The 25,433-nt window shown below is 40.2% G+C and overlaps 1 protein-coding gene across 1 annotated transcript in view; it reads right to left on the bottom strand.

Annotated features, from left to right (window-relative positions):
- Positions 1-25,433, bottom strand: part of LOC140480712 (sickle tail protein) — a 694,958-nt gene that overhangs the window by 197,626 nt on the left and 471,899 nt on the right.

Raw genomic sequence — 25,433 nt, 5'->3', positions numbered from 1 at the left:
ACCTGGCTAACAGATATAAACAGTGAGCGTAAGTGGTCCAGGCAGCGGGCCGTGGAAGGGGGGTCATTAGGGCAGACTGCCTGCCCCTCTTCCGGGGTTACGTTAGAGCCCGGGTGTCCTTGGAGAAGGAGCACGCGGTGTCCACAAACACCCTGGAGTCGTTCAGGGAGAGTGGGGCGCCGCAGGGAGTGGAGTGCGTCATTTCTCCCTCCAACTCTATTTTGATTTAGTCCCTACCCTCCCTTCACTGTTTTGATCACACAGCATTGCCCTGTGGTTTGAAGGGCAGTGCTTGTCACTGGGCCACTCGGGTGTTTTTCATATCTTCCTGGTGGTGGCAATTGAGTAAAGATTCGTGCACCTTGTGTCTCACATCTACACACACACACACACAATGGGTGCTGGGGAGAAAAATGAGCACTACCGCACTTAGGTTGGCTAGTGTGGGGGTTAAATAAAATATTTTTAAAAATAAATAAAGAAAAAAAATAATAATAAATCTAAAAATCCCCCCTTCACTATTTTGCATCACACAAAAAAAAAGAGGAAAAAAAAAAATAATTCAGAGGGAAAAAAACTAAGCACTACCGCACTTAGGCGGTAGTGTGGGGGTTAAATTTTGAAGTAAAGAAAAAAAAAATTAAACAGGAGATCCACTGCAAAAAAAAAGAGAAAAATAAAAAAAGAAAAGAAAAAAAAAAAGAGAAGAGAAAAATAAAAAAAAATAAACAGGAGCGTAAGAGGTCCAGGGCAGCAGGCCGTGGAGGGGGTCGTTAGGGCCGACTGCCTGCCCCTCTTCCGGGGTTACGTTAGAGCCCGGGTGTCCTTGGAGAAGCGAGCACGCGGTGTCCACCCACACCCTGGAGTCGTTCAGGGAGAGGTGGGCGCCGCAGGGAGTGGAGTGTATCATTTCCCCGTTCCAACTCTATTTGATTTAGTCCCTACCCTCCCCTGTCACCTTTTTGATCACACAGCATTGCCCTTTGGTTTGAAGGGCAGTGCTTGTCACTGGCTACTGGGGTGTTTTTCCTATCTTCCTGGTGGTGGAAATTGAATAAAGATTTGTGCACTTTGTCTTTCACTGTGTCTCACACCTACACCTACACACACACACACACACACACACACCATGGGTGCTGGTGAAAAAATAAGCACTACCGCAGTTAGGCGGTAGTATGGGGGTTAAGACTAAAAAAGGGGAGTGTCTTTGATGTGAAGGGCAGTGCTTGTCACTGGCCACTCGGGTGTTTTCCTTTTGAGAATTGGATCAAAGAAAAAAAAATAAACAGGAGCGTCATAAAGATGTATAAACCTGCTGTCTTTCACTTTCTCTCACACCTGCACACATCATGGGTGCTGGGGAAAATATAAGCATACCACTTAGGTGGTAGTTTGGGGGGGGGGGGAAAACAAAAAAAAAGATATATACCTATGAGATTAAAAAAAAGAAATGTATAAACAGGAGTGTCAGAGGTTCTACCCCTCTAGGAGCCGGCTCTAAGGTAGCAGGGGCAATGGACACGGAAGTGAAAGGTGACTTGGTGTTGGGATACTGGCCTTTGACGAGTTATTTCAGATAGCAAGACTAAATAATAATGGAAAGACATATTTCTACAATCACAAGACTTTGTTTTCCTGCTCTTTTCATCAAAAGAAACTGAACCATTAAAAAAAAGAATGGAATAACGAACTACTACATCTGGACATCTCTGAATGCCATTTTGAAAGCTGTTCAACAGATGGTGTGCATGTAGTGCGATTGACCTTGGCTATTATCTTGTTTCTCTATTTTCAGTAAACCATACAATCTCTACTGCCTCAAAGCGTGGCTGAAATAAAAGAAATTATAACAAGGATTATGTCCAACTATATAGTTGACGGAAAGGAACATCACGTGGATGTGGGAATAATGAAGGTAAATATAAAATTGGCCAATCTGATTTTGTACAAAAAAGGTAAAGAATTAGCTGGTTTGTGTTGCAATTTCTATGTACTTCTATACAACAGCAAAGAATATGCCAAGGAACTACATCAAAGGCCTGCATAACATTTCACATTTTAAATTCCCTGTCATGTAGTAAATAAACATCATAACCTAAGCTGACACTTTTGGAAATCAATGTGCTATTCAGCAACTGCATGGACAATCAGATTATTTCTCATTTAAATTAGTTCATGAAATTTTAAATTGTTCAATTATATTTTCATTATTGTTACACAGCTATTGTGTGTTCCCAAAATAGAGCTTTACAGCTTATTCATATAGGAATAACCTTTCTGAAGGGCAATTCTCTCCACCTTTTACCAGGACTTCAGTGCAAATGATTGTTGTTGCAGAGATTCACAACTGGATAAGAAGTGTACACTTTAAACAAACAGTCACACAACATCACAACATGACAAGTTCTCATTTAAAAGGGTACCTGCCTTGCTCTCAATTATTCTGTAAATACAACAGAGTCAGTGTGGCATGTTCAATCGGTTATGCTCAAGTAATATATACCCACAACAGTAAGCACAGAACCAGATGATATACAGGTCTGAGATATTATAGGGGTATTATAGAAATGCAAGTTTTTGCTAATAAACTTCAAGACACTTGTCTCAGTCATGAACTAACAAAGGGCAATACTCAGGCCCTATCATACTGGCAGTTTGGCATAAACGACCATTAGTTTTTTTTGCTGAAATTGTAGTGGGGTTGGTAGGGGGAGGTGGGGGGGGGGGGGGGGGGGAGGGGGTGGTGTAAGAAAGAAATCAGGAATAGAAATTCCAAGCAACAGTATTTTTTATTCAGTATATAACTCCGTTGACAATTACAGTCTTCAAGTCATCACAACCATAGTTGGCGTTAGAAAGTGGACTGTTTTATCATTTCCCGTTCAAGATGATCAATGTTGGATACACATAATTGCATCCAACACAAACTGGGAATGGGAAAATCAATCAAAAATAATCTTGCCTATCATGTTACAAATTGTCATTCATTCATCCAGCCAGTATTGGTAGAACCCTCAACTACTGTTTGCAGCTAAGTAACTTTTAAAAAATGAAATGACTGTGAAAGATGATCATGTTGGTTCAAATAATAACTACAGATTCTAACTAAGTTTCACCCGTATGAAAGAAATTGAAGGGGACAGAACAATGATTCAACTGATCTGCTTATAATTCATTGCCAAGAAACAATGGCTATTGAAATGAAAATATGGATAGCTCTTAAAACAAATTTTAAAAGTCACTCAAAATCTAACTCCTCCTGAGGCCAATCCCCAAAGAAGCAAGCATGTTTAACTCTCACATGCATCTCAACACAAAAATCAGATCACTCATGAGTCCTATCATCCATGTTTAGTAGGTTAAATTAGTTAGGACTAAAAAGAGAAAACATAACACTCCTTCTGGATTTGAATTATAGTTTGGAACTACAAAAGGAAGTAAAGATGTATCAGTCTGAAATATAATATTCCCTGTTTTGGTTCAAAATATACACTTGGCTCCCCGCCTTCCATGCCATTGCTCAAATGACAACACTACGTTGGTGGCAAAATTCCTCCAGACCTTGGCTGCTGGTTAGAGCACCAGCATCAGACAATTCCTTCCCATCTTTTAGACTACCACTCAGGGTAGTGCCTAGTCCCCATACAGAATGCTAAGCTGACAGCCCAGTTGGAATTTGAGAAATCCACAGGTACAAATCCAAAACTTCTAATCCATGCAAGTTAGTGTTCCAAAGTTAACTGTTTTATCCTTACAAGTCTAGTTTTAAAACTGAAGTGTTTCAATCTATTTTGCAAAATAAAATCAGACCATTGGAGGCTGTAAGTTAAATTGCCAGACATTAATGTAATCCTGTGGAGCTTACATCAGTCGTTAGGCTCCAATCAGACAAGCAGACAGTTCCAATCCAAAGTGCAATTGTTTTGACAATTTTAAACTGTGTTAGGAGATGCAGGCACACTTACTGTCAACTGAAAGCAAAAAAAAGGAAATGAAATACTAACTCGCTGAGATATCTCAATTTTCATCAAGAATGTTTGCATATCAAGCTCTGACTGAAGAGAGGCCAACATGCATTGCAAAGTCTGTGATTGACAAAAAGAATAAAAAATGAGGGTTAGGCAGAAAAACATTTCTAAAATTAAATCTGAGAAATGAATCCTGTATAAGTGATTTTAAAAATGTAAAATGTAACAAATACATAGTGTTTCACATCAGCTTTTTGTACAGCACTTACCTACAACACACCGTCTCGATTTTTATAAAATTTAGATTCACAACCAAAATACGAAAGTTTTTGTATTGCATTATCAATTCTATTAATTGAACAGATGAGCACAGAATGTGCTATATTGAATAAAAACATAAAATGGAACCAAATGCAAAAGTACAAAAATGGAATCAAGAAAGTTATTTTCCCTGAAATACAATCAAACTTTTAGGAAATGACATTTCAATAGAGATGGGCACAACAAACAAAAACTCTCCTTTTGACAATAAGAATTAAAGTTATCCAGCAGAACAGATATTTAAATAAGACATACTCTTCCAGGTCACAAGTCTGTACAAGGAAAATTTAATAAAGCAACAAAATTTCAACACATACTTTTGCAAACTGATGGTTAAGTCAGTTAATACAGTGTCTCTGTGCATCAATAACAAGTTTCCATCAAAATATTACAACAATGACTTTCATGGGAAAAGATATTACTTATATAATTCAGCCTGCATAAGCTTGTACACTTAAAACATATGGTCTATGAACTTTGAATCATGTTTGCATAGAATTAAATAGATGCCTGCAAAAAAGTCTTTTCTTGAGAACTTTTTCCTCAATGGGAATGATGTCAAGTTCTGAACAGTGTATGGATGACAATTAGTGTTACAACCAATAAATTGATAGATACAATGACAGCAAAGTAACCTTCAGCATGTGATGCGGACTGTCTTTCAAAATGCATTCACTTGGTTAATCATCCTACCTGCCTTGAGAACGTGATGATCTTTGTTCTAAAGCTGGATATAACCGAACAACTTACTCAGCCTCAGCTGGCAGTAAAAAGCCAAACAAATTTGATTTGATTTATTGTTATCACATGTACTGAGATACAGTGAAAAGAATTGTTTTGCATTCTAACCATACAAATCATACCTTACATAAATACATAGGGTAATAGAACAGAATGTAGGATATAGTGCTACAGCTAGAGAGGTCTATTCCAATAAAAGGAGGTCTGTTCACAAGTCTGAAAACAGATGGGAAGAAGCTGTTCTTGAATCTCTCAGCTGAACATATTCATGTGGAACTCTACAAGCCTGCAGTCTTTCACATGCTAACAAAAGAAGTCACGTATACCCTCCATATGTAGTCTGGTTTAAGTATATAGTCCAGTTGATGCAACATTTTTTTTGTCACTTCACACCAGAAATGTCAGTTTTATATAAAAAATGCAATTTAAAATACAAACGATGCAAATGTATAGTTAACCAAAAACAAAAAAAAAATGCCAGAGATCACAACAGGTCAGGCAGCATTCTATGGAGAAAAGCAAGCTAAATGTTTCAAGACTAAATTACTCTTCTTCAGAGCTGTGACCTCCAGCGTTTTTGGTTTTCATTCAGATTCCAGCACCTGTAATAATGTGCGCCTGCATAGTTAACTAGTCGGGTTCTCTGATCAATTAGCATAACCACTCAACTGCCATACCACTTTCAACATCATGCTCTTTAGAGGATGATAAGCTCTGACTTAACCTAATGTATTGCATTTAAAGAAATGTGTAATTAAGAATAGGAGTGGACAATTCACCCCATGAATCTGCTCTGCCATTTAATTAGTTCACAGCTGATTAATATCACAAATCTACCTATTACCTTGACATCCAGCAAAAAGAAAGAACTTAGCCTTAAAATGTCAGAGCAAATTTCTTGGCAATTACACAAATTTCATCATTCAGGATACTTCTAATCATTCCTGTTTGTGCATGTTTGTCAGATAAGAGTAATTCGAAGAAACTTGTGAATAGATCAACTGAAAACTTGTATAAAAATTGATTCAGTATAAGATAACCCAGCAATGTGTTTTTGTATTGAAATGGCAGGCAGGAAAAGCCCACCTAATCCATTTCCTTGCCTGCTGTACACCTGTGATGGACAGAGCAAACAACCAGTCACTGCCATCACTGCCCCATCCCACACACACCTTCCCCCCCCCCCCCATGCCAGTTCTCATACCATCTGCCAGGAGAGACAAAGAAAAACCCAAAGTCAACATTCATTTGCCTGCAGGATGTTTGCACAACATAGGGACATTAGCAAAGGAATTGTGTTATTATGGTTAACAACAGAATCAGAGCTACATGACAGGCAGAATAATCTGCAAGTACAGATGTTCATAATGCTACAGTACTTTTGTCAGATATGCAAACAAACAATGCATGGTTTCATAATATAAAAATGGTAGATAAATCATCAGGAGCTGATGTAATGTATCCCAGAAAGTCATGGGAAGTAAGGGAGGAAATTACGAGACCCCTCACAGAAATATTTGCACTAACTATGGATGAGGTGTCCGATAAAGCTATAACATTAGCCACCGTCCAGTTAAGAAAGATTGCAAAGAGAAACTGGACAACTGTAGACCTACGAGTCTGACTTTGGCTATGGGTAAATTGAGAGGTGATTATGAAAGATAGGATTTACGGACATTTAGACAGGCAAAAATTGATTAGGGATAGTCAGCATGGTTTTTGGTAAGGAAAATCATGTCTTACAAACTTGATTGAGTTTCTGAGGAAGTTACCTAAAAAGATTGATGATGGCAGAGCAGAAGATATTGTTTATTGGATTTTAGTAATGCCTTAGACAAGGTTCTGCATGTTAGTTTAATTACTAAAGTGGAGTCAAATTGGATTCAGGATGAGTGTGCCAATTGGATACGTAATTGGCTTAACGACAGAAGACGGTAATGGTGGGGGATTGCTTTTCAGACTGGGGGCCTGTGACCAGCAGTATTCCACAGCGACTGGTTCTGGGTCCACTTTTGTTTCTCATTTATGTAAATGATGTGGATGAGAACACAGAAGTCATGGTTTGCAAGTTTGCAGATGGCAAGGTATAGTAGACAGTGAAGAAGATTTTCTAAGATTACAGAGGGATCTTGATTAAGTGGGTCAATAGACTAAAAAAGGCAGATAAAATTCAATCTAGGTAAATGCAAAGCAATGCATTTTGACACAATAAACAAGGGTAGGGCTTAGACAATTAATGGTAGGGCCTTTGGTAATGTTGTAGAACAGAGGGAGTAGGGGTGTAGGTGCATAATACTTTGAAGTTTCCATCACATTTAGACAAGGTGGTTAAAAAAGGAATTTGGCACAGCTGTCTTCATTGCCCAGTCCTTTGAGTACAGTTGTGAAAGTCATGTTGAGGTTGCATAGGACATTGGTGAGGCCTCTTCTGGAATACTGTGTCCAGTTCTGCCCTGTTATAGGAAGGATATTATCAAGCTGGACAGCGTTTAGAAGAAACTTACCAAGATGCTGCCGGGTATGGAAAGTTTGAGTTATAAAGAAATGTTGGATAGGCTGGGACTTTTTCCACTGGAGAGTAGGAGGTTGAGAGGAAACCTTATTAGAAATTTATAAAATAATGAGAGGTATAGATAGAGTTGAAGGAGAGAGGATAGAGATTTAACTTTGCTTGTTGTCTGAATGGGGTCCTTCAAGTTCATTAGCTGCTGTTTTAGTGTTTGGTGGGTTTGTGGGCTACCATGATGCCAAGAGGTCGGAGTAGTTTGGCAATCATTTCCGAGATGTCTTTGATGTAGGGGAGAGTGGCTAGGGTTTCTGGGTGCATTTTGTCTGCTTGTTGCCCAAGATATTGGTGGACTGTGCTCATTGGGTACCCGTTCTTTTTGAATATGCTATATAGGTGATTTGCCTCTGCTCTTTGTCGTTCCTCTGTGCTGCAGTGTGTGGTGGCTCATTGAAATAATGCTCTAATGCAGCTTCATTTGTGGGTATCAGGATGATTGCTTCTGTAGTTCAGTATTTGGTCCACGTGTTGTTTTCCTGTAGATGCTGGTTTGAAGTTTCTCATTGGCTGTTCGCTCTACTGTGACATCTAGGAATGGCAGTGTATTGTTGGTTTCCTCTTTAGAGAATTTTATGCCAATAAAAGGATATTATGGATGGTCCTGAAGGTTTCCTCTAATTTGTTTTAATGACGATGAAAGTTTTATCCACGTAGCAGACCCAAGGTTTGGATGGCTGGCAGAGCTGTTTGTTACAGTCTCTGTCTTAATGCTTCTGCTAAGAACCCTGATAAATTGGAGATCCCATGGGTGTTCTGTTGGTTTGTCTGTAGGTTTTGTTGTTGAAGGTGAAGTGGGTAGTAAGGCATAAGTCCACGAGCTTGATGACATTGTCCTTGCTGATAAAGTTGGTGGTGTTTGGTGTATGTGTCTTTGGTTCAAATGTTTTAGTCTTTGGTGTAGCTCCTTGGCGAATCTGTACATTGGTGCTCCAGGTAGTGAGAATATGGGTCTGAGGGGGGCTCCTGGTTTCCGAATTTTGGGTAATCCATAGAAACGTGGTATGTTGGATCTGTCTCATTCCATTTTTGGGAAGCCTGTCTTATTTCTGAATTTTTATTTTGAGTAGCGCTGTAATTTAGTTCCCTAGCTGTGGGGTCAAGTCTATCATCACCTGTTGGTAAGTGTTCATATCTGCAAGCAGTGCATTTGCTTTCTCAATGTAGTCTCTTTGGTTTAAAATGGCTGTCAAGTTTCCTTTGTCCGCAGGTAAAATAACAATGTTTTTATCTTATTGAAGTCCTTCTAGTGCTTTCTTGTGTGTCTGGAGTGTTTTTCCTTCCTTTTTACTGGTGCGATTATCTGGGTAAAAACAATAACTGCAGATGCTGGAAACCAAATACTGGATTAGTGGTGCTGGAAGAGCACAGCAGTTCAGGCAGCATCCAACGAGCAGCGAAATCGACGTTTCGGGCAAAAGCCCTTCATCAGGAATAAAGCTTTATTCCTGATGAAGGGCTTTTGCCCAAAACGTCGATTTCGCTGGTGCAATTGTCTGTCTAACCTTTCTCTCTCTCTCTCTGGGATCCATCTCCAGATATCATTTCTCCTCCTCCCACAACCCCATCTCTTCACTGGCATAAACACACACCATTTCCTTGCTGCCTTCAGTTCTGAAGTGGAGCACTGGATCGAAACATTAACTTTCTCCACAGATGCTGGGTTTCTCCAATTTGTTTTTCTAAAAACAGATTTCAAATAACGAATTCACTATATTGAAAACAATACAGCACTTAATGATGTTTGATGGTGTGAATACACATTACACTCACATTTCACAAATGTTCCAGACTCCACTGCAGGATTCCAATTCATTTCCAGACTTATAATTCTGGTGTACTTTCAAGAGGTTTCCAGAACACTACATTGCTAGTCACAGAATGCAAATGAGGAGCAGAGATAAGTCATTTGGCCCTTTGAGACATTCAAAAGCATCATGGCTGACCTGTTGACTTTCAAAATTCACAGTCTCATTTACCTCGGATAACCTTTGATTCTTCTGCCTAACAAGAATCTAGCTCAGCATTGAAAATATTCAATTATCCTGCTTCCACTGCCTTCAGAGGCAGAGTACAGAGGAACCTCAATTATCCAAATTTCTGATTACCCAAAGCTGATCTCAAGGTCCCGATGGAAACACCTCTTCGATTATAATGTTTCTAACACTGATCGCATTCTTGTTTACAATGATTTCTGCTTCTTGAAATGCTGCTGAGAACAGTCCTGGACATCGATGGGAACTCAGGCACCATCTCCAAATGTCAGACTACCTGTCTCCCCCCCCCCACTTTCTCCCCACACTTTCCATGGACTTCTACATAGGGGTTTACCCTAAACCACCCTTCCGCAGATAATCTCGCCAACATAGTCTTGTGCAGGGCATAGGTGGAAGTTGTCAAAAAGTCGCAGTAAAATAAGTGTGTCTGTGTGTTATTTTGAGACTCTCCCCTCAAAAGGCAGCAGCCATCTCACAGTTGGTGTCCAGTGCGGGAAGGCCGGGGCCGGGGCCCACCCTTCTGTATTCCAAAATCAGACAGAAAGAATTTCCTCTTACCTTTGTCCTAAAATAAAGTGACCTCTTCAGGATTTAAATGGTGCCTGTAGTTCTACATTGACCCATAAGAGGAAACATCATTTTCCAATCCATTTTGCCACAACTGTTCAGGATCTTACATATTACAATTAAGCCATCTTCACTCTTCTAAACTCCAGTGAAAACATGCCCAGCCTGCTTAACCAAACCTCTCTAGACAGCCTGTGCATTTCAAGACACTAGCCTAGATCTTGAGCAATGGCTATGTTCATTGAATTACCAACACACATGTCTAGTCCAGAAATGTGCCCCATGGCATTCCTGTAGAGAATCTGATGTAGTGGAAAAGAGCGAGGGGAAAAGAGGCCATGCCCACTCTAAGGCTCTACTTGGCATATGGTAATCACAGATGTGTCATGGATTGGTGGCGTAGAGGTTTGACACAATTATACAGCTACACAGATTCTAGACTCAGATTAAAACAAAACTAAATTTCCTTGTTAACTACCAGAGTTAAATATTACAGAACTGTCTGATATTGCAGACTTTAGCCTGGAATAGGGACATTTGTGGAATGTCCATTAAGCAGGGGAGCTGCTCAACAGAATTTTAAACTTCCCAGGTAGTTCCATCATCAGGGTTCCCAAAGTGTCCTATTTGGTCATAGTTTCAGTCTCCAAAGGATCCACAAAACAAAATGAAACATTTGCCCAATACAAAACGTTCCCAACTATCACAAATGTGACTAAAATTGTCTCTCCAACACATGCCCCATTTGCAAACAACCTTTATTTATATAATTTGCATTTGCTTCTAGCCCTAACTGAAGGTCTCCTTTTATTACAAACTCCATTCAAGCTCTGGTCTCTACTTCTATTTGGATGTGTTTTGAGATTCCTCTGTTGTATCATAGCTTTTCTTGTGCAAGAATCACTCAGACTCACTGTTAGCGCTCACACATTCTTACTGTCCACTCTTGTATCCCATCCCATTCCATCTGTCCATGGATCTCGCTTCTTGACCATCTTGAATATTTACCCAATGTTTAAATTACCAATACCATTTCTTGGTACTCTCATCCCTCCATGCTCTTGACCCTTATGAAATATATATCACACGTCCCAATTTAAACAAATGGCCTTTGGGCAATGATAGCCCTTTCTATGCATCATGACAACTCAGCCAGTCAGTCTGTGATCCATGTACAGAGAGTCTCAGAATCTGAATAGCTGGTAGGAGGCACAGTTTGTAAGCAATCTCAATTAACTAAGAGAAACAGTTTAATTACCATGTTGGATAATTACTACCTAACCATCACATCCTATTAAAAAGTGCAGTTAAAAAAAATGGAATAAAACATAATCCCCTCTCAGGCAGGGATCAATCACCAAAGCATAGATGATCATTTGCAATCTTTCCCAAAGACTAATTGTTAGGGCAAGTGTTCCTAAAAACATTAATCATGACCTCTGATGGTATTTCAGGATGTGATTTTGCAGTCAAGAGTTCCAAGGCAATGACAGCTGCCAAACAGATCAGACTGCACGTTAACAATGGCGAGATTCCTTTAAATCCTAGTGTTTCTTTCTAATGGAAGGCATGTCTTACATGGACAGAACTTTCAAGACTGATTGCTGTCATGAAAAGGGAGATACTTGTTTTAAAATAAAACATCTGCAATTTAAACAATTTCTACCCTTCTAAATGTCTCTGTCTCACTGACATCCCATATTTAGCAGCTGAAGCAATTCTGACCACGTCCTCCATCTCCACCCATCCCTTTCCTGAAGTCACATGAAACTGTATCCTCTAACCACCTGAAACAAATCCAACTGCCTGTGCCAGTGCAGTCATTAACTTGCAATTTGATTGATCTGGTAAGATTTTATGCAGCATTTCATCCATCACATTACTCTTTGTGAATATTGCAACAGAAAGTCTTTTCATGAAATGAATTTTAAAACTGCAATGTTCATGTTTTCACAGGTCTCTGAACTTGCCATTAGTAAATTTCCCCTCCATGAATAAGAAACTCAATCTGGACTCAATCCATTGTTACATTACTTTATTGACAAATCACCCTTTTCACCCTTACCATGTTTTGCTGTGGAAAGACTAAATTTTGTTGCAACGTTTTAAAGTGTAAAGTGAAAACATTTGTATTCCACACCATTAGATCAATGACAATGCCTTCATTCAACACATTTCCATTGGAAGCCTTACAATAGGAGATGGCCACGTCCCCTGATCATTGTTACATAGAGATTAATGCAAAAATGTGAACTAAGATAGACCTTCTTTAAATTTTCCAAGTTTAGGCAGCACAGCCTTAAGATTGTTTTTACACCTAGAAGTGCTCTTACACACAATGGCATGATTTGTTTTTCCCCACCACCAAATCACACTGATACTTTTCAGTTATTATCCATGACCACTAAAATCACCTGTGTTTCACATTCTGATAAGGGCAATGTAGATTTTTTTTTAAATTAACCTGCTCAGATATGTTACAACATATCTCTGGAGCAGAAGGGACTTGACCTTCGGCCTCCTGGCTTAGAGGGACATTATCACTGTGCCACAACAGGATTTGCAGTAGCTTGGATTTTTTGGTTTTAAATTGAATTTGAATATCACCATCTGCTTTGGTGGGGTTTGAACCAATGTCACCCTGAGTCTGTGGATTACTAGTCCACTGTCATTAACGGAGACAGTGGCACAGTGTAAATGGTTAAAGGATGGGGACACTTCACATTGACTTGGAGATTTCCTCAACCTGTTCAGAATTATTATTGCACACCTCTGGAGCACATGAAACCTTCTGGCACTCATGCCTCAAAAAGGTAGGGACACTACCACCGAACCACATGAGCCCCCATAACAAGGGCAAAACTGATATTTCTAAATAGAACTGTTCATGCACATTGTGAAATGATTGGGGCTGGTCTGACGTGAACCCAAACTTCTGGCTCAAAAAGGTAGTGCACTACCACTGTGCCACAACAGCCTCCTTAACAAGGGCAGTGCAGATTAACCTGTTCAGAGATATAACAAGGACAATGCAATATTTTTCTTCTGAATTCTCATCACTTGATGCCATAAATACTTACCTAACATTCTATTGAGAGTGTCTTTTTTAAATTGAAGTGCAATAAATAGCTTAGTTGGATAGCCAATAAAATCCTTGACTTTCCAAAAACAATTACCTTTTTGTAAAATAATCTCTCAAGACAGTAAGTCAGTACTAAGGAACCAGCTTACCCATTTGAATAATCATTTTTAGCGACCTCAATGTGCTATCTTCTGGAAAGCTAAAACAAAGAAAATTTTAATATTCCTTAACTTTATGTAAATTCTCACTTCTGAATTAATCTAGATAATATCCTAACCAAACTGCACAACACACTGAGGTTCAATCACTATTCACACAACAGTCAAGAGAAACTACAACTATAACATTAACACCAGATTGAAGTTTCTTGTTGGTAGCTCAACTCCTTCAGGCTGCTCATCATAACTTTGAAATACTCGGCATCATGAGACATTTTAAAGAATGCTGCCGTCCCAACGGAAACGGAAAATTGGAGAAGTTGGCCAATTGAGTTGAGAGTGTGACGCTAGAAAAGCACAGCAGGTCAGGCAGCATCCTAGTAGCAGGAGAAAGTGTGTTTTGGGCAAACGTCCTTCATCAGAATTCCTGATGACTTTCCTGCTCTTTGGATGCTGCCTGCCCAATTTGCCCTTAGAGCTTTCCACATCATTCAATAGGATCAACCAACCTAGTGCCCAACTCCTACATTGCTGTGGGTCTGGAGTCACATCTTGATTAGAGTAGGGGAGAATCGCTGATTTCCTTCCCATTTGCAGAACCCAGAAAGCAGGTTAACTAACCACTTTCTTAGCTGCAGACATTGATGTAGTTCAATACAAAAATGGGGAGGAAAGAGTGTCAGTTTGCTCTGCACTTTTCATAGGACATAATGATACTTTGTAACTTAATGAAGGGCAGAGGGGGAAGGGCAGAGGGGGAAGGGGGAAGGGCAGAGGGGGATAACTGTATTCACACACTTGCATCCTAACAATTTAAGTTGCTTGGGTATCAAGCATGTAATACATCATGGTTAGCCTTTGGAACACCTCTTGGCTGGGGTAACCAAAATGAAGTAGCCAAATATAGGAGACAGTAAGGATTGCAAATGCTACAAGTCTGAATCAATAGATGTGAATCTGGAAGAGCACAGCAGGCCAGACAGTATTGGAGGAGGAGCAGGAAAGTCAAGGTTTCAGGCAGAAACCTTGAGTCAGAAATGGGGAGGGGAGCCCAGAAATAAATGGAGTGGGTGGGTAGGTAGGTGGGATGGGATGGTGATAGGTGTATGCAAGTAGGGAGTTATTGTGATTGGTCAGTGGGAAGGGTGGAGTGGATAGGGGAGTTGGAATCTGGACAGGTTAGGATAGGTCAGGGAGGCAAGGGGGAGGGTTGGGGCTTGACATGGGATAAAGTAAGAGGGATTTTGAAGCTGGTGAAGTCGATGTTGAGGCCATTGGGCTGTAAGCTTCCCAGACAAAATATAAAAATGTGTTATTCCTCCAGTTTCTGTTTGGCCTCACTGGCAGTGGAGGAGGCCAAGGATAGACATGTTGCCGGGGAGTGGGAAGGGAAATTAAAATGGATGGCAACCTGAAGGTTGGTTAGTGCATACAGAGCACTAATGCTCCATGAACTAGTCCCAGAGTCTGCATTTGGTCACCTTGACATGGAGGAGACCACATCTGGAGTAATGGATGCAATAGGTGATATTGGATGAAGTGCAGGTGAATCTGTCGGATCTGGAAGGATTGTTTAAAGGTCTTGGATGGAGGAGAGATGGAGAGGTGTGGAGGCAGGTGTTGCAACTCCTGCGGTTGCAGGGAAAAGCTATCTGCTGCCCGAGAAACACAACCACCACATTATGCACGTACACCAAATGATATCACCCAAATTTACTCTCCCAACATGTCAATTTCCTCCATTGTTTTATATTTGCTCATCTGACAATACTGAACAATCTGACAATCAGAAGCTCTCCTTCAACTAAATGTGAAGGAAAAGTAAAAAGGCAAAGGCATAGTCTTCTATTGATACTACAAACTCAGCTCCCGAGCCAGTGACTCTATCTGCCTCCCCCAGCAAATGTCCAAATGCTGAACCAGTCTCCATACAACATGTATTTAACAAAGCTGAATTACCAATCACATAATTGCTATCCCCTCATAAAAAGGTTACTTATTTCCACACCTTTAACACATCCAATTTTACTGCTGCCTCAGCTCAAATGCTGCTAAAAACCCTCATCTAGTCTTTGGTCACATCCAGGCTCTGCAGATTCACTACAGTGCTGACCAATCTCCCATCTTCAAACCTCCAAAGTGGAGGTCATCAAAAATACTCTGCCTACATCTTAATCATAGCAAGTCCCATTTTACCCTGTGCTTGCTATCTGCAGTGGCTCAACAATGGAGACATTGCTGAATTGTAAGGCAGATGCAGAGTGGTTAACAAAAGGAATCAACAAATACAGGGTAACCAGGGGGAAAAAAAAAGTGGTCAGGGTCACAGACAGACCAACCAAAATCTTATTTAACAGCAGAACAGGCTCAAGGGATCAAATATCCTGTTCCTAGCTTGTGTGTGTTCAAGTGTCAAGTGTCTGTCTTTTGAAATAAAAAATTATCCAGAATAAGTTCAAAGATCCAAACTTGTTATCGATATATTTAACTGATACATACATCAGTAAAATGTTTGAATAAAGTGCCCTTATGTATCTAATGGAAATCTATAATATTCATTTCATGATTGTTTTCCTTTAATTCATTAAGGATTACATTATATACACACATTAGAAAATCTGAAAAATAATCACATCTGGAAATGTTGAGTTTGCACTGTAACAGATGAGCATTTATTAAACTCCAAATGTTACTAAGAAAACAAACAACTTCACACTAAGAATGAAACAATATTATTTCAAAGTGGCAGACTTCTAATTCGGAAAAGTCTCTGAAATTAATGGTAATGTTAACAAATACAAGTGTATTAACTGCACAAGCAAAAACTGAACATACTGGAAATCATTGGAGTAAGAAAATGTGAAATACATATAGAGATAGAAGCAATTTTACAGTTCTGCCCAACATCACAAGTCCCTGTATTTCTGATCATCGTGTTGCATCTTAGTGACATATTTGAGGTGCCAGCAAGATTTTCCACATGCCTGCAGATAATATTCAGATCCTCCTCTTCACCACTTCTTGCTCATTTCACTCCAAAAAGTCACGATGCTTTACGGACATGCCTTACCTGGACAAGAAGAAGTTTCCGCTAATTAAATATTGGGAAGACTGATTTTTTTTTCAGTCCACATCAGAAACTCCTTTCCACAGCTCTTGAAACTGAGGATTAATCAGACTATTTACAATCTTGGTAGTATTATATCTGACTTTGCAGAGCTCCTGACTACATAACTGCCCTGTCTCAAAACACCTGTTGCTCTCATTTATACCTTTGCTCATCAACTTTACTTCTGGCTGACCAGAGCCAGGTCTTCAAGTTATGATTGTCCAAAACTCCACTGTTAGAATTTTTTTTAAAATTCTTTCATGGGAAATGGGTGTTGTTGGTTAGACCAGCATTTGTTCCTATACCTATTTGCCTTTGAGGCCTTCAGTAGCCTTCTTTAACTGCTGCAGTCCATGTGCTATAATGCCATTACCAAGTGACACAGAAGGAACAGCAATAGATTTCCAAGCCAGGTGAATGGCCAGAATGGGAAATAAATAGATGGTGGTGTTGCCATGTATCTGCTGCCTTTGTCTTAAAATGGTAGTAGTTGAGTTGGAATGCTATCTAAAAAGTGCTTTGGTGAATGTCTGCAGTGAATTCACAGACAGCACATAAATATCTTAATTCTCACTACGTTTCACATTCCTATTACTCCCACGATCGCTTACGTACATGGGTTTTCAGTCAAGCAGCACCTAAGTTGACAAAGTATCTGCAATGCGGAGTGTGGTGCTGGAAAAGCACAGTCAGTCATGCAACATCTGAGGAGAATCGATGTTTCGAGCATAATCCCTTCAATATTCCTGAAGAGTTTATGCCCAAAACACCAATTCTCCTGCTCCTCAGATGCTGTCTGACCAGCTGTGTTTTTCCAGCGCCACACTCTTCGACTCTGATCTCCAGCACCTGCAGTCCTCACTTTCTGTGTTGCCAAATCCAAAAGTGCCAGGATTTGTTAAATCATTTTTAGATCAGAAAAGGTAATATAAGTGAAATTCAGAAGAACTAAAAAAAATCAACTGGTGACAAGCAGGGGTGTGTGTGTGTGTGTGGTGGGTAGGGAAGCAGGGAAAGGCATGCATTAGCTTCTTGAGTTCGAAATTGTGAACAGGGTCTGGGAGATGAGCTAATTTGTGCTTCCTCTCAAATCTTACAAAATTCACAACTTCCACTCCAGAATGTTTGACCTTCATGTGAAGCAGTCTCCAGTGGTCCTTTTCAAGAAAGCTGGATTAGTCATCATTAGTTGGCACAAAGGGACCGACCAGATACAGCACATAGGATTCAAAGCATGGCATAAATGAATTCTATGTATGGAAAAGGTGTCTACTGTACATTGTGTACTTTTTTAAAAGTCAGCATAAAAATTGTGTCACAAACATTGGGCTTCCACGGTGCCCTAATTGCTAATCTTCCCCTGGTAGGTGCATTCAGCCAGTATCCCATAAGTACCATTGAAAGCAGACTGTTGAATAAAACTTCATTTTTTGTACAGTGCTGAAAACAAACTGGTTCTTCCTTTGGTAACTTTACTTGTTGCTGTCTCAGACAAGTGTTTTGACTACAAAAACAAACTGAGTGCAGATTAATGAGGTTCTCCTGGCTTGCATCCACCAGTGTTCTGAAATAGACTTACCAAACAAAGATGCCAGGGAGAAAAAAAAAGTCACGAGAGAGAGAAAAAGGGCACAAAACAAGAACACCCTGCCCAAATGGCCCACATTATACAAGACCCCTTTCATCCTTCATTTAATTCTAACGTATCCTTCAATCTGCATAGCTTTCACTTCAGTCTAAATATGATATTGACCTGGAAGAAGTAAATTCAATATTCTAAATTGCTCTGCATAAAGGATGTTGTACAAAGGCTTCAAGAGTCTAGAGAAACCTTATGTCATCGTCATGGGGCTGCAAATCACTGAACATAAACCGCATACAATAGGCAATAATTGTTTTTTTTAAAACATAGAGACTTAGCAATGGAGTTATGAAAGTCTGCATTTGTTATTCAAGCCAAGAAAATACAAAGTTTTATTCAGCAGCTAAAGTTTAAAAATTGAATAAAGATTATGAGTTTGATGGTACACAGTTTTGAATTTGATGCAAAACTACTTTGAATGCAGAAAAGTTGACATAAACAACATTATGGCAACATCTTCACATGTCTTCACTGGAACTTATTGAGTGAAGACATCAAGAAAGTTCTACCCACAATTCTTTTGGAAACAAAATATCTTCATTCATCTCTATTAAGATATTGTATTGATCAAGGAACAACAAAACTTTACTCTGAAAACAGCTGAAACATTTAAACAGTTTTCAGTCCTAGCATTGCAATGCTTTTATTTGATCATGGGTTGTAGGAATCTCTGGCTAGGCCAACATTTAGTGTCCATTATTAATTACCCTTGAAATTGGTGAGTAGCTCCAGCACAGCTGGCGGACAGCAGGGAATCCCTCTGTAGTTAGTGCAGTTGGTCTAGCTTCCTTTCTTGAAGATGGTCACAATTATGGAATCTTTGAGGTATGGAAGCAGGCTGTATTTTGTCCAGCTGAGGCTATACATATATTCCAAGCGTACTTCTCTGCCATATTTTAAATATTCCAGCAGGGATCCCATCTGTGCTGGTAACCTTCTTGGTTGTCTGCTGCTGTCAGGTGGCCTTTTTCACATCCTGCTGGGATAGGGTCATGTGGAGGTGGCGACAGGTACTGTAGTGAGGGAGGTGTTGGAGAGCACCCACATAAACGGCTGATTCTTGACAGTGGTGACCTTTAACATGCCCCCTCTCTGCTTTTGACAACTCCACTCTGTTCTTATCTCAGTGGAGTAGGTCCTTGGATAGTTCAGCTGTAAACAGACTTGATGTGGGGAGATTTAAAAAAACAAAAAAAAAGACTCATGTCATGGCTGTTGGCCAGTTTCTGGATTTTGTGCAATCTCCATCCACCATCTGTTCTTTAGGTCAATGAGTTTCATTGGATCTGGATACTTGTCTGGAACCGGTTTTCCTTCCTTTGCATGGGAAGGTCATTGTGAGAAATCTTAATCACCTCTCAGTGGCCAAAAAGATTCCTCTTGGAGTTGCAATGCAGATTGAGTAGATATTATCTTCATAACAAGATAAGCCAAGCCAAATCCAAGCAAAGCGCGGAGAGCAGTAGCAATCTACATGGTTTTATTAGATCAAAGGAGGCCAATGTCAACTAGGAGGAACTATGGACCATTTACCTCAAATTTGGCTGTTTGTAGAAATTAGTCACAATCTGTGCAATAGCATGCAAATTAGGATCCCTACCAATTCGTCCACCATTGACACTGAATGCAAAACTGGAATCAAACAAGACTGGGTCATCAAACCTCTCCTGCAAAATTCCTTGTTGCAAATTTCCATACTATGCCCATAACGATTCCTGCTGGAGTGGAATTGATCTACAGAATGTGGGAAGCCATTCAAACTGCACTACCTCCACTCCAGAACCAAGATCATCCCAACCTCAGTCATCATGTTGTAATGTGCAGATAACACTTGCATGTGCACACCATGGCAGAAACATAGTCAACACATTCACAAAATGTATAATACAGAATGCTAAACAAACATCCAGGAAGCAAAAAAAAAAGTCTATCAGGCTATTCTCATGGCACCTCAGCTATCAACATCACCTGGCATCAACCTAGGCACCAGAAAAGACAACAATGAACAGCCCCGTCAATCCTGCAAAGTTGTCCTCACTGGCATCTGGGGGCTCATACCAAATTGGGAGAGATGTCTCAGACCAGTCAAGCAACAGCTCGATAGTCATACTCATGCTCATACCTTACAGACAATATTTCATATCCAGGGATAGTGATGGTGGTGTCTATCTTATCCCAGGTGGCAGGATGGACCCAATAGAGATAGATCCCAGTCAGGAGGGAGTTGCCGTGGGAGACCTCAACTTTGACTCTAGATCAATCTGGTCAGGTCCTTAAGGATATAACTTCTGCAGTCAGTCTGTGACAGGTAGTGAGAAAATCAAAGTGAAAAACATACCTGACCTCACCTTTACCATTCTGCCAGCCATTGATGCATTTCACCATGACAACATCGATAAGAACAACCATCTCAGTCCTTGTGGAGATGAAGGCCCACTTTTACATTGAGAATAACATCAATCATAATACCAAAATGTGATAGACTTCAAACAGATCTAGCAACTCAAGACTGGGCATCAACACCACTAGATTTGTACTCCAGCATTATTCGCAATGCCATGGCCCAGCATATCCCACATTCAACCTTCACCATCAAGCAAGGAGCTCAACCCTGGTTCAATGGAAAGAGCAGGACAGCATATCAGAAGCAGTATCAAGCATACCTAAAAAATGAAGAGTCAACCAGTGAAGCTACCAAACAGGCCTAAGTTGCATGCCAAAGTAGTAGACTTAGATAGACACAGTTAAACAAACAAACAAACAACAGATTAGGTCTAAGTTGTGCAGTCCTGCCACATCCAGTCAAGAATCGTGGTGGACAATTAAAGCAGCTGATTGGAGGATGTGGCTCCACAAATATCCTCATCCTCAAAATGATGAAAACATCCAAGACATCAGTACAAGACATAAAACTGAAACATTCATTGCAATCTTCAGCCAGAAGTGCCAAGTGGATGATCCCTCTTGGCTCCTCCAAAAAGGTCCCTAGCATTACAGATACCAGTCTTCACTTCATGCAATATCAAGAAAAGGTTGGAGGCACTGGATACTGCTAACACTATACACCCTTACAACATTCCAATAGTACTAAAGATTTGTGCTCCAGAGCTTGCTGCACCTCTAGGCAAATTGTTCCACTACAGTTACAACACTGGCATCTACCTTACAATGTGGAAAATTTCCTAGCTAAATCCTGTCCACAAAAAAAAGGGACAAATCCAACCCGCCAGTTACCGCCCCAATTATTTTGGCCATCAGTAAAGTGGTGAAAGGTGTCAGGAACAGTGCTGAGCAGCACCTACTCAGCAATATCACTCAGCTCCTGACTTCATTGTTGCCTCGGTTGAATCATAGACAAAAGAACTGAGTTGAGAGAGAGAGAGAGAGAGAGAGAGAGAGAGAGAGAGAGAGAGAGAGAGAGAGAGAGAGAGAGAGAGAGAGAGAGAGAGAGAGAGAGAGAGGCGCAAAGTCTCTGCTAGCTGGCATCAAACCTGGCATACAGGGAGATGGTCAAGATTGGTGGGAGGTCAGTCATCTCAGTCTGCAGGATTTCCCCAGGGTGGTGTCATTGGCTCAACAGTCTTCAGCTACTTCAATGAGCTTTCTTCCTTCCACCAGTAAAGAAGGTAAAAAGGGAGGATGTCCAGTTCAGACCCATTCACGACTCCTCAGATACTGAAGCAGTCCATGTTCAAATGCAAAAAGGGCAGGCCAATAGCCAAGTTTGGGCTGACAAGTAACATTCATGTCACACAAATGCCAGGCTAAGACAATTAGCAATAAGAAACTACTGCCCCTTGGCATTCAAATGGTGTTACCATTACTGAATCCCACAAACATTTGATGAGACCACTGACCAGAAACTCAACTAGACTTGCCACAAACAGTGGCAACAAGTGTAGGTCAGAGGCTAGGAACGGCTGCTGTGAATGCTTCATTTCCTGACTCCCCAAAGTCTGTCCATCATCTAGTCCTGATTTGCTTGGCTGGGTGCTGCTCTAACAACACTCAAGAAGCCTGTTACCGTCCAGGACAAAGCAGCTCACTTGATTGGCATCACATCTACAACTGAGGCTCAGTAGCAACAATATACACTATCCATGCACAGCAAAAATTGACCAAAAGATTCTTAGACAGCACCTTTTCAATCCATGACCACTTCCACCTATAAGAAAAAAAAAGTTATAGATAGCAGATGGACAGAAATGCCACCACTTGCAAGTTCTGCTCCAAGCCAATCACACTGTAAAGTAATCTAATCTAATCTAATCCTAAACTTGGAAATATACTGCTGTTCCTCAACATCATTGGAACTAAATCCTGGAATTCCCTCCATAAGGGCATTGTGGGTCTATCGGCAGCACATGGATTGCAGCAGCTCAAGGGAATCTAAGGACAGGCAGGGATGCCACATCCCATAATTGAATAAATTAACATTAAAAAAAAACAAACATTCAACCCAGAGGCCATCTGAATTACAAATGGAAAAGTAAATGTAAAAGGCAGCTTACTTATGAAGCCAACATGAAAAAAAGCATTTCACTTTTGCCAGTACTAATCCCTTGCCTAGGAATGCTCCTAACACTTGTAAATACCATTGTAGATACTGTTCGCAAGTTACAAAAGAACATTACCAACAAGTCACATTCATTTTTGGGGCAACAATCAAAACATTTGATACAAACATTAAATAAAGCTTGTATAACATTACATCATTTAAGGCATTTTACTAGCATCCATAAAAATTCCAGCACATTATAAATCAAAGCATCCAAATGGGAATGACAAAGAAATTAAATGATATTCATTTGTCTTTTCTTATTTCATACATGAGTATTTAAAACATACCAGACACCAAAGTAAACCCTTCCACTGCAGACAGGTACTTCAACACGAATAGTTCTTTGCTTGTTGCAAAGAAATTCCAAGTCCATGGTTTTTCCAAAATTAATTCAAAACTGTTGACAAACAACAGCCAGAAATGGTCAAAATGCTTTCAAAAGTAATCCCATGATAACCAGAAACTTAAAACGTACAACTTAATGTCATGGTGAGGAAACACTATACAGTTAAAACAGAGAATAGAAATTCAGGTTCGGAGGAACAACCAGCTCTCAGAATTACAATCTCCTTTTATGGCGTGATACCCAGTCAGCCCAGTATTTAACTGTTGAACAGGGAAGATTTATAACTAATATTGCATCATATTACATAGTACATAGAAGCGCTGTTAGGGAAGTCAATGGTTTAAACACCTTCAATGCATAAGACAATTTCTGTTTTCCCTTGCATATAACTATACAAATCTAAAGGAGAAACATCCATCTCTTGTTTACCTTGCCCTAAATGCAACTATTAGTCTAACATAGGCATTGTTCAAATTGAGCTTCTCTGGGACATCATTGCTCATTTCGTTTCTGTACAGAAGAAAATAACATCCTTGCTGATTTCAAATTTCAACTTACTAATGCTGCCATTTTTCCTTTGATTTTACTGCCTACCTGCTTGACCTTCAAATTCTCCATCTATACAAAAACTTTCCTAAACCTTGCTCATTGTCAAATGAGCAATCTCTGACCAGCCACTCCTATTTGTCACTGTTCACATCCTTCTAAACCTACTTTTTGCATTCATCCCAAATTACAACATTTTGAATCCAACATCTAGCTTGTGGCATTCTGTTACCAAGGTACTACTGCAGTTAGTGATGTCCTCAATTACTCCCTTTGAAATCCTTGTATCCAGTAAAACCTTACTTTTTCCTGTTTATTCTCAAACATGCCACCTATCTCCATTCCTTCAAATCTGAGGCACAGAAACTGCAGTGTTTGACACAAAATTGGCATAGCAATCCAATGCCCATTTGGCTGGATATGGAGTACAATCACACCAAAAACTGTGTCAGTTATTCCAAGTTCATCCTGGACAGTAAAGACACCATAGTTCCATAAGTAATCATCTCCTGCTGCTGATGCATTTACCTCCAAGAATCATATAGGCATCTTTGCCATCAAGATGCAGACTACGCATTCAAGTTTCCTCTGGTTCACTCACTAATCTACCATAAACCAGCATCCTTCTCATCTATCATCTCTTATCCCCCAGTAAAGCTCATGAAATCCACCTGCTGCTCGCCACTCCATTCTGAATTGTTCATTTGTCCCATTACTAGGTTCCTTACATTACAGAAGGAGTCCATGCCTCAGGCAATAACGTACCCTATCAAGAGGGTCAGCCTTGCTCAGAAAAGCTTTGATCTGCATCATCCCCAAATTGACTGCTTAATCATCAAAATCATACTGTGACCAAAATATATCTGCATTTTCCTTCCAATTCCACATTCAAACCACTCCAAATCGAATTTCTGCTGAGACCATGGCTTTACTTCAGTTTAAAGTAAGGTTAGTAAGTTTGCAGCCATCACAAAAGATCAGTGGAGCTGTGGATAGCGTAGAAGGTTGTCAAAGGATACAGATCAGTTGCAGATTTGGGTAGAGAAATAGCAGATGGAGTTTAATCTGGGTAAGTGTAAGGTGTTGCACTTTGGGAGATCAAATGTTAAGTACACAGCTAATGGCAGGATTCTGAATGGCATTGATGTACAGATAGATCTTGAGGTTCAAGCCCATTGCTACCTGAAAGTGGACGCACAAGTAGATAGAGTAGTAAAGGCGGCATATGGCATGCTCGTCAGGGAATTGAGTAAGACAGTCATAATGCAGCTTTAGGCCACACTTAGTATTGCATTCAATTCTCCTTGCCTACACGAAGGATATGGAGGGTTTGAAGAGGGTACAGAAGACGTTTACCAAGTTGTTGCCTGGATTAGAGGGTATGAGCTATAAGGAGAGCCTAGAAAAACGTGGGTTGTTTCCTCTGGAGCAGAGGAGGTGAAGGGAAGACTGGATAGAATGCCACAAAATTTTGAAATACAGAGAGGGTTGATAGTCAGAATCTTTTGCCAGAGTTGAAATTCTAATACCAGGGGCATGCATTTAAAAAGGAGAGAGGTGGAAAGTTCAAAAGAAGATATGACTGGCAAGTTCTCTTTTTAAAACAGAGTGGTAGGAGTCTGGTATGTGCTTGGTCAGGGGTGGTGGGGCAACAGGGGTATTTAAGGTACTTTTAGATAGCCACATGAATATGCAAGCAATGGAGGGATATGGACCAAAGGGCAGAAAGAAGAGACCAGTTTAATTTGGCATCACGTTCAACACAACATTATAGAACATAGAATATCACAGCATGGTACAGGCCCTTCAACCCTCAATGTTGTGCCAACCTT

This window comes from Chiloscyllium punctatum, chromosome 8 (genome assembly GCF_047496795.1).
Source record: "Chiloscyllium punctatum isolate Juve2018m chromosome 8, sChiPun1.3, whole genome shotgun sequence".
In the NCBI taxonomy this organism is placed as follows: Eukaryota; Metazoa; Chordata; class Chondrichthyes; order Orectolobiformes; family Hemiscylliidae; genus Chiloscyllium; species Chiloscyllium punctatum.
The sequence above is the reverse complement of the archived record's forward strand: the minus strand, read 5'-3'. Positions and strand labels throughout refer to the sequence as shown.